The sequence below is a fragment of the Tupaia chinensis genome, unplaced genomic scaffold (assembly GCF_000334495.1).
Source record: "Tupaia chinensis unplaced genomic scaffold, TupChi_1.0 Scaffold000612_1, whole genome shotgun sequence".
Classification (NCBI taxonomy): Eukaryota; Metazoa; Chordata; class Mammalia; order Scandentia; family Tupaiidae; genus Tupaia; species Tupaia belangeri.
This window is the reverse complement of record NW_006160131.1, coordinates 3,868,142-3,877,296: the sequence shown is the minus strand read 5'-3', so window position 1 is coordinate 3,877,296 and position 9,155 is coordinate 3,868,142. Positions and strand designations below refer to the sequence as shown.

The 9,155-nt window shown below is 43.4% G+C and overlaps 1 long non-coding RNA gene across 1 annotated transcript in view; it reads left to right on the top strand.

Annotated features, from left to right (window-relative positions):
- Positions 1-9,155, top strand: part of LOC114009747 (uncharacterized) — a 28,533-nt gene that overhangs the window by 6,388 nt on the left and 12,990 nt on the right. The window contains exon 2 of the long non-coding RNA XR_003551138.1: positions 1,167-1,262. This is a non-coding gene — a long non-coding RNA (uncharacterized LOC114009747). The remainder of the gene's footprint in view (positions 1-1,166; positions 1,263-9,155) is intronic.

Sequence of the window (9,155 nt, the reverse complement as noted above, 5' to 3'; positions counted from 1 at the left end):
AAAAAAAAAAAAAAAAAAAAAGAAACAGACTGAATTGGGAAATCCAATGCTATATCAGGTTAGAAGCATAGCTAGATGCACACATGCCAAGTCATAGATGGGGGAAGACTATCCATGAAAGAAATTAAGAGAGTAACTGGTGTTTGGCAGGGAAAGTGAAAAAACCCAGGTTGGGCAGACTCTATAGACTCTAGCTTCAGAGAAACTCACTGCTTCCTTGTACATGGCACACAGACGACATTTCATATCTCCCTTTGCAGCTAGATATGATCATGTGGTCGATGACAGTATTTGAGTGTAGATGACGAGTGCAACTTGGGATCTGATTCTCTACGCTCTTCTGAGAACTTTTTAACATGGCAGAATCACTACCAGCCTGGATCCCCGAATGACTGTATGGAGTAATGTTGCTTAGCTGAATTCCCACCTGTATTGCTATTTATGAAAAGGATTAACATATTCCATTTTAAAAATGGGGACATTTTTGGAATTCTTTAAAGCATTCCATACAGACCAGCAGATGGCATAATGATTATGTCGCTGGACTCTCACATAGTCAACTGCAGTTAGAGTCCCATACCCGGAGGCTTAAAAGTCATGTCAGGTGTTTATGTGTGTGTGTGTGTGTGTGTGTGTGTGTGTGTGTGTGTATGCATGTCCAAAATCCTAAGAGGAGAGTGGAGGAGAAGGGATTGTAGCCTGGCCATTTCCTTTGGGAGGTGATTTCTTAATTTTTGTCTCTCTGTCTCTCTCTGTCTCTCCAGCAAGTGTATGTGCCCTATTGCAAAAATCTCTCCTAAAAACAATAGTTATAGTTAAAAACAAAACAAAACTCTGTAGACTCTTTGAGGACTCTTGATGGGGACTAAATTCTATGAGCTCTAGATTTCTAGTCTCCCTGGTGATTAGGTTGGTCATGGACAGTGAATTATGGGGAAAAGGATAGATGCTATTTCCAAACCTATGCCTAAAATTCTACCCCAAGTAAATCTATTCATTCTCCAGTCAACTGATACCAGGGCAATTTTGAAGCCACAGGGTCGCAAAATCACAATAAGAAAGGAGTCTAGGTCTCTTAATTAGTACTTGGAGAAGCGGCATCTAGGGGAACATGACCATCAAACTGTGATAACAGATCAATCAATTTTTATCACTTTTATTCCCAGCTCCTTTTGCCCTTCTGCCACATGAAGATGCAGTGAGAAGTATCATCATCAGACACCAAATCTATTGGTACCTTGGACTTCCTAGCCTCCAGAACTGTAAGAAATACATTTCTATTATTTATAAATTACTCAGTATAAGATATTTTGTTACAGTAGCAGCAATGGACTGAGACAGTGTTCAAAGTCTTGAAACTGATTTTTTTTTTCTTTTTTTTTTGGAGAGATTTTCACTGTAGGGCGCATGCGCTCGCCAGACAGACAGAGAGAGACATAGAGACAGAAAGCGAGAAATCACCCCCCAGGGGGGATGGTCACGCCGCAATCCCTTCTCCTCCATTCTCCTCTCGGGATCTTGGGCACGCACGCACACGCGCCCGGCGTGAGTTTTAAGCCACCGGGTCTGGGACGTGAACCGCTGTCGACTACGTGGGAGTCCAGCGACATAGCCATTACGCTAACTGCTGGTTCCCCGAAACTGATTTTTCATATACAGTCTTACATTGCATAACAACACAGATACATTCTGAGAAGTGTGTCATTGGGTCATCTTGTCATTGTGCGAACATCGTAAAGTGTACTTACACAAACCTAGATGGCTTAGCCTATTGCATACCTAGGCTATATAGTTTAGGTAGTTAGCATCTTACAGGACAACCAATATATATATATTGGCCACCATGGACTAAAATGTCATTATCCAATGCATGACTGCATTTTGTCTAATTTTTGGAGTTATTTCAGGCAGAAGGTTTAATCTGATCTTTATTGCTCTATCAGAGCCAGCAGTAGAAGTCTCTACTTGCAGTTTTTGATCATTTGATCTGCCCAGATGACTGTTTAACTCTGGGGTCATGTTGAATTGTAAAGCCCCCAGTGGTCAGAATTAGAGTTTACAATGTTCACAGATATTTCAAAGGTCAGAAAAGAGGACGTACCAGGCCAGTGCCTTTTGCCTTAGCTACTTGTCATAATCATTTGAGCACTTTTAAAGCAGTTCCAAAGTACAGTGATTGTATATGAAGCCCTGAGGGAGCTACAGTTCCAGGCCAGTGAATGTTCTCATAGAATTTTATCATGAGAAGAAGTCAGACTTTTTATCTTAGAACTTGCTTTACTCATAAAAGTTAAACTAGTTTATAAAGTTTTAAAAAACAATAAAAAGAATAAAGAATTATTGTAAAAATATTTAGATGAGCAAAAGCACATAAAATTAAAAGTTAAAGCTCTTTCTCCCTCTGGCCCTTGAAGTCTTACTGCACAAAAAGTAATTATGGAGACATCCTTGCAGTATTTGTCTTTCCGTTTATCTCTCTACCATCACTGAATTGTAGAAGTGAGAATTTATAGGTGAATTGTTTTTTTTTTTTTTTTTTTTTTTTTAAGAGAGATTTTTGCTGTAGGGTATGCACACTCACCAGAGAGACAGAGAGAGAGAAAGTGAGAAATCAGTCCCCAGGAGGGATGGCCGTGCCTCAATCTCTTCTCCTCCATTCTCCTCTTGGGATTTTGGGCATGCACATACAAACCTGGCTTGGGCTTATAGCCACTGGGTCTGGGACTCAAACAGTGGTCGACTATGTGGGAGTCCAGTGACGTAACCATTACGCCATCTGCTGGTCCCAGTGCATTGCATTTCTTAAGGCCATTGGCTAGTCAATCAACCTGTATACAAGAGAGAAATAATCTCTGTTCCACCTCACTACTCTGCTGTCCAAGTTTTGCATGAAACTCTGTCCTTGTAAACAGTGAGTATTCAGTCACCAGATTCTACAGTCAGGGAAGCAAGGACCTCTTTAAGATGATTATTTCTCATCCTAGGCCAGATACAAAAGCAGGGGTTTGTGGTTCTTGTAGCTGTATGACTAGATTAATTCAGTGGCATTCCATGCCTCAGTTTATCTCATGTTCTTGCAAATAGACTGCAGATTAACTAGAAAAAGCTTGAAGCATTCTTTAGAAGTGAGAAAATGTTCCAGAACACCTGGAGTCTTTCTTACCGTGTTAATCTGCAGATCCAATCAATCTATCAGAAACCCAGCAGTCCTGCCTCACTACTGCATGCTGATTCCATTACCAGGGCCTGTGGGGGTCTCTATTCATCAAGGCCTCTTTGCTCTCACTGAGTGTGCTTCTTTACTCAGATAGGATCACAGGCATCCAAAACTAAATTCAACTTCTCAAAGTAATAGAGTCCTTTAGAAGGATGGGTCATCCTAAACTTTTCTTTCAAATGGAGACATCTTTCTGTTTCTTGAGTATTTTAAAAGGGATAGGGGGCCAGCCCATGGCCTGGTAGTTAAGGTGGCTGGATCCCACATGGCCTAACTTCAGTTTGAGTCTTGGACATGGTGGATTGAAAACATACCAGGTACCACCTGCACATGCCCCAAATCCCACCAGGAGCGAGAAATGGAGGAGAAGGGATTGCAGTGTGACCATGCCCTATGGGGGGGGGGCATTCCTCTTATTTATTTATTTTTGGCCATAAAAGAAAAAAATTAATAAAGATGAATCCTGTTATTATTATTTAAATATTTATCCATCAAATTCAGTGAGTGGCAACCAGACTTTTTTTTTTAAAAAGAATTATTTAATTTATTTTATTATTATATTTAATTTGAACAGAGAGAAATGGAGAGAGAGGGGTAAAGTGAGAAAGCAAGCTGCCAGGTTTGGGACTCAAAACCATGGCTGGCTGTGTGGGAATCCAGTGCCTTAACCACCATGCCACCTACTGGCCCTGCAATCAGATTTCTTAACTTAATTGTGTTAAGAATTTATTAACACTTACTTTATTTGGTGTTCCGTGATTGTGAACTTACCTTTGCAATACTTCTTGTTAAGAGATGTCACAGTTCTGAGTTGGAGGGACCTGAGAAATATCAGTGAATAAAATGCAATATCATAGTTCAAATGTCCAGGAAACAAAAGAGAAGATAAGAAAACGCACTCAACTATGATGTTTGTGGCAATTTCCTTCCGGTGTCCCATGTGTTGTGGGGTGAGGTGATCAGGCCAGCAGTGCTTGGAGTATTTGCTCCTTCACAACACATAGGTCTGGGCTCAGGAACCCTGACCATGCACTCTGAGAAACCCCTTATTTTACTGAGTAACCTTTATCTCCTTGCCTCATTGTACCTCAGTTTATTTTACTTTGTAGTATTTATCCCACCTGGAGTTATAGTTGTTCATTTGTTTGTTGCATGCATTCATGTTTTATTCAAGCAAAGAAAATTATGGAAAGAAAAAAACAGGACAAATATAAAACAAACTGCAAATGATATTTTAAACTCAACCACATCAACAATCACATTAAATGTAAATTACCTAAATACTCACATTCAATGGTAGAGATTATATGACTGGATTTTAAAAAAACAGAATTTGGGGCCAGCAGGTGGTGTAGTGGTTAAGGTGCTAGACTCCCACATAGCCAACTGTGGTTCGAGTCCTGGACCTGGCAGCTTGAAAATCATGCCAGGCATGTATATACACATGCCCAAAATCCCACGAGGAGAATGGAGAAGGGATTATGGCATGGTCATTCTTTCTGGGGAATGATTTCTGACTTTCCCTCTCATTGTCTCTCTCTCTCTCCCAGCAAGTGCAGGTTTCCTATAGCAAAAATTTTTGGGAAAAAAAAAAAAAGCAAATTCAATCTTATACTACCTACAAGAAATTTACTATAACTATAGATCCAGATAGGTTAAATGCAAAACAATGGTAACAGATATACTATACTAGCACCAATTAAAGAAAATTTAAATTACTGTGTTAATTTCAGAGATAATAATACTATCAGGCATAAAGTAGGACCTTTTATAATGAAAATAGTGTTGATTAATGAAGAGGTCTTGGCCTGGCCCTGTAGGACAGAGGTTGAGTGCTGTGTATGGGAAGCTGCATCCCATGGGCTACTACAGTTTGAATCCTGGTCCCAGAAGCTTTAAAAATATGCCAGGCATGGGACCAGCAGTTAGCATAATGCCTATGTCACTGGACTCCCATGTAGTTTGAGTCCTGGACCTGGTGGCTTAAATTCATGCTGGGCGCATGTGCATACATGCCCAAGATCCTGAGAGGAGAATGTAGGAGAAGGGATTGTGGTGTGACCATCCCCCCGGGGGTGTGGGTGTGTGATTTCTTGCTTTCTGTCTCTCTGTCTCTTTCTGTCTTTCTGGAGAGCACACGCGCCCTATAGCAAAAACCTCTACCCCCACCCCACCCCCCAAAAATATGCCAGGCATGTTTATATGCATGCCCAGAACTCTAACAGGAAGGAGAGATGGAAGAAAAAGGATGGGGGTGTAACCACACATCATTTGGGGGTGATTTTCTCTCTCTCTTTTTCTCTCTTTTTCTTTCTCTGGTGAGCTTATGCACCCTTTGGGATTAAAAAAATGAAGAGAACTTAATGGTCTTGAATATGAATGTAATAACAGAGCTACAGATCACCTGAAGCAAAACTGATAGAACTGACAGGAGAAACAGATAAATATACTATTAAAGTCAGACGTTTCAACAGGCCTCTCTTTATGATTGACAGGACAGGGAAACAGAAAAATTAGTACTAGCGTAGATGACTTACTTATGGTAGTAAGCAACATTATTAACCAACATGATCTAATAATTGCTATTTATATGCCACTCCATCTAATGATAGTGGAAAACACATTCTTTTCACATTCACACTGACATTTACCAAGATAGACCATATCCTATGCAATCAAACAACTCCCAATATATTTTAGAAATTAAAAAAAATCAAGTCCTACCGACTTTGTTCTTTAATAGTGATGGGATTAAACTAGAAGTCAGTAACAGTAATATCAGGAAAAATCACAAATATTTAGAAGCTAAATAACACACTTCTAAATAACTTGTAAGTGAAAGAAGAAATCAAATAGAAAATGAGAAAGTATTTTGACATTATTGAAAATAAAAAGACAATATATGAAACAATTTTTATAGGATAATTATAACACTAAATTTTAAGGGTCTGGCTATTTTCTCCACCCTCTATTTGATAATTCATTACTTGCAGCTGAAAGCACTCTAACTGATACACAGGGTATTCAGACGAGTACAGCCATCATTTTGCCTCTAGCCTTTTAAGTTCCATCCTATAGATAGTGGAAAAATTCTCTTTCTGCAACAAGACCTTAGTCACATCGTTTCTTTTATCCAGAGCTGGAGGCAGTTCCTGATGATCTGCCGATATAAGTTCAACTTCTCAGCAGGCCTGGCTCGAATGGTGACTCTCTCAGCTGGAGCTGCAGTTAATGAAGTCATGAGGAGGGTATCTGAAAGGCCATTAAAGGTCCATGTACATAGTTATTACGTTAGTCATAAAAACCTGCCACTCGAACTGAGAGAAGCAATTTCCAGCTGTGCATCAGAATCCCTTAGAGGGGTTGTTAAAAACTGAGTGCGGGGCCTCTCGTCAGAGGCTCTGATTCTACAGACTTGGGGGCTGCCCAGTAATGTGCACTCCTGCCAAGTTCCCAGGCTGCACTGGCTCAGGGACCATCCTCTGAGAATCAAGGGTTTAGATGCTGTGTGTGCGAGCAAACTCACTCACGCCTTTCTGTCCCTTTACCTTGCACCCTCTCACACCACCGGTTTGGGGCTCCTTAGTGTTCGGCAGGGACTACACTTATGCTCAACGTCATCCCACAGAAGGAATGAGGGCTAGTGCAGAGGGGAGGGACAAATGGAAGAGAAATACTGGGCACCTCCCACATTCCAGGAACTGTACCAGGCAGGGAATTTGATCGTGAACACAGGTAGGTATTGCTCCAACTTGCATGGAGCTCACTGATTAGTGAATAGACAAAGCACAAGTAAACAGTTTAGGAAAACAAGCTCGGATGCGATAAGATCGATGAAAAGAAGCACAAGGGAGCTGCCTACACAGGAGGTCATGCTCGGCCTCCGAGCTTGAGCTGAGTGGAGCGCAAGTGCTGGGAGAGTGAGCAGGGTGCAAAGTGGAGGGAGAATGTTCCAGGGAGAGGAGAAAGAAAGCACAAAGGTTCTGAGATAGAGATGAGCTGGGTGTGATCAGAGCCCAGAAAGTCAGAGTGGGGACCAGCAGGTGGCATGGTGGTTAAGGTACTGGACTCCCATATGGCTGAGTGCAGTTTGAGTCCCAGACCTGGCGGCTAGAAAATCACACTAGGCACTTGTGCGTGTGTGCCCAAGATCCTGAGAGGAAAATGGAGAAGGGATTTCAGTGTGGCCATCCCCCCTGGGGAGTGATTTCTCACTTTCCCTCTCTGTCTTTTTCTGTATCTCTTCAGCGAACACACATGCCCTATGGCAAAAGTCTTAAAAAGAAAGAAAGAAAGAGAGAGAGAGAGAGAGAGAGAGAGAAAAGAAAGGAAGGAAGGAAGAAATAAAGAAAGAAAAAGAGAAAGAAAGAGAAAGAAAGAAAGAAAGAAAGAAAGAAAGAAAGAAAGAAAGGGAGGAAGGAAGGAAGAAAGGAAGAACGAATGAACGAGTGGCCGGAGACTGAGGAGCAAGGGGAAGTGGCACCGTTGAAATCAGGAAGTAGGCGAAGGCTAGGCCATGTTGGTTACATACTGCTACTTCACACATACCCCAAACCATAGTGATGTCAGATAGAACTATTTTATGGACCTCAAGGATCCTTTGGGTTCATAGACTCAGGTGGACAGTCTCCCATGGCAGCTCAGGGCTCCAGGAGCCAGTGTCTCAGCCAGCCAGCCAGATGCTGTCTGGCCATTAGGACAGTCTCAGAATTCATGTAGCATCACTGCTGCCCTCTACTGACCAGGCAATCACAAGCCCACCCAGATTCAAGGGCAGGACTGTCGCTCCGCAGCCATATTTGAAACTCCTTGGGGTCAGGTGCTCATTCTCAGAGCAGCAAGGCCTTGTTGGAAGGCTTTAAACAAGGGTGCCCTGTCTATGTGCAAGACAGCTTTCAGATGGTGTGTTCTAGCTCCCTTCAGTTGCTCAGAACATCATAGAGGACATCTTCCTGGTGTTTAAGTGAGTCTGGTCATTAACCACGCTCATCCCAATGCCCCTCGCAGGGCCTCCGTTTCCCTTGTAAGTGTACCAGGGCATTAATTCACTCACCCGCTCAAAGATACTGAGTGGGTGCCGCCTGTGTGCTGAGCCCTGGCAGAATGTCTTCTCAGATGGGAAGGGCCTCTGCACATGTATGGACCAAGCCCACGAGATGGCAGGAAGGGCGTTCTGAACCCTGCCCTCCAGACGAGGGCATCAAGCTCCCGGGAGCAGACCTGGTGAGGCGTCCAAGCCAGAAAGTGAGAAAACTGAGATTTGGACCCAGCTCTTCTATTCCAAACTCAGTGTCCTTTCTGTGGCCGTCACTTTTCCTCTGCATCCTCCATGGAACCAAGACTGCTCTCTGGGGTCCCCTGAACGGCACATCCAGCATCCTATTTGCAGGAAGAGGGCGGCTCGTGCTGGTGGTGGCATCCGGCCGGCAGACCTCGCGGCAGAGAATTCTCTGCTTTGAGCACACAAATGAGGATTTATAAAACTCGCCACAAAGCCCAGCCGAACACATGCTGTTCTCCACGGAGTGTGGCATCCGAGCACCAAAGAGCTGGGCTGACCACGTCCGGCCCCCATGCTTCCCACTCGGGGGACGTGGCAGCATGTCCAGAAGGCAGAACCCTGCTCCTCTCGTGCCACGTTCTGATTCCAAATTCACCACCGAATGGCTCTGGCCCCCTTGACCAGCTACTTGCGCCTGTGTGCAAGACACGGCGTTCTCCGGGGCCCAGCAGGGACACTCCCGAGCTGTTTGACGAAGGCAGGAGCACTTGGAAGGAGTCGCTCCTGGAAGTGTGTTTTCACTGGCCTGGGAAAATATCTCTGGACGTTCGATGGAGGCCTTGGAGGCCGAAATTCCATGGAGTTGAACAGGAACAGTGGCAGGCCCACGTGTCTTGTTGTTTCTGAACCTTTGACAAAATTAGGAGCAGCTGCTCC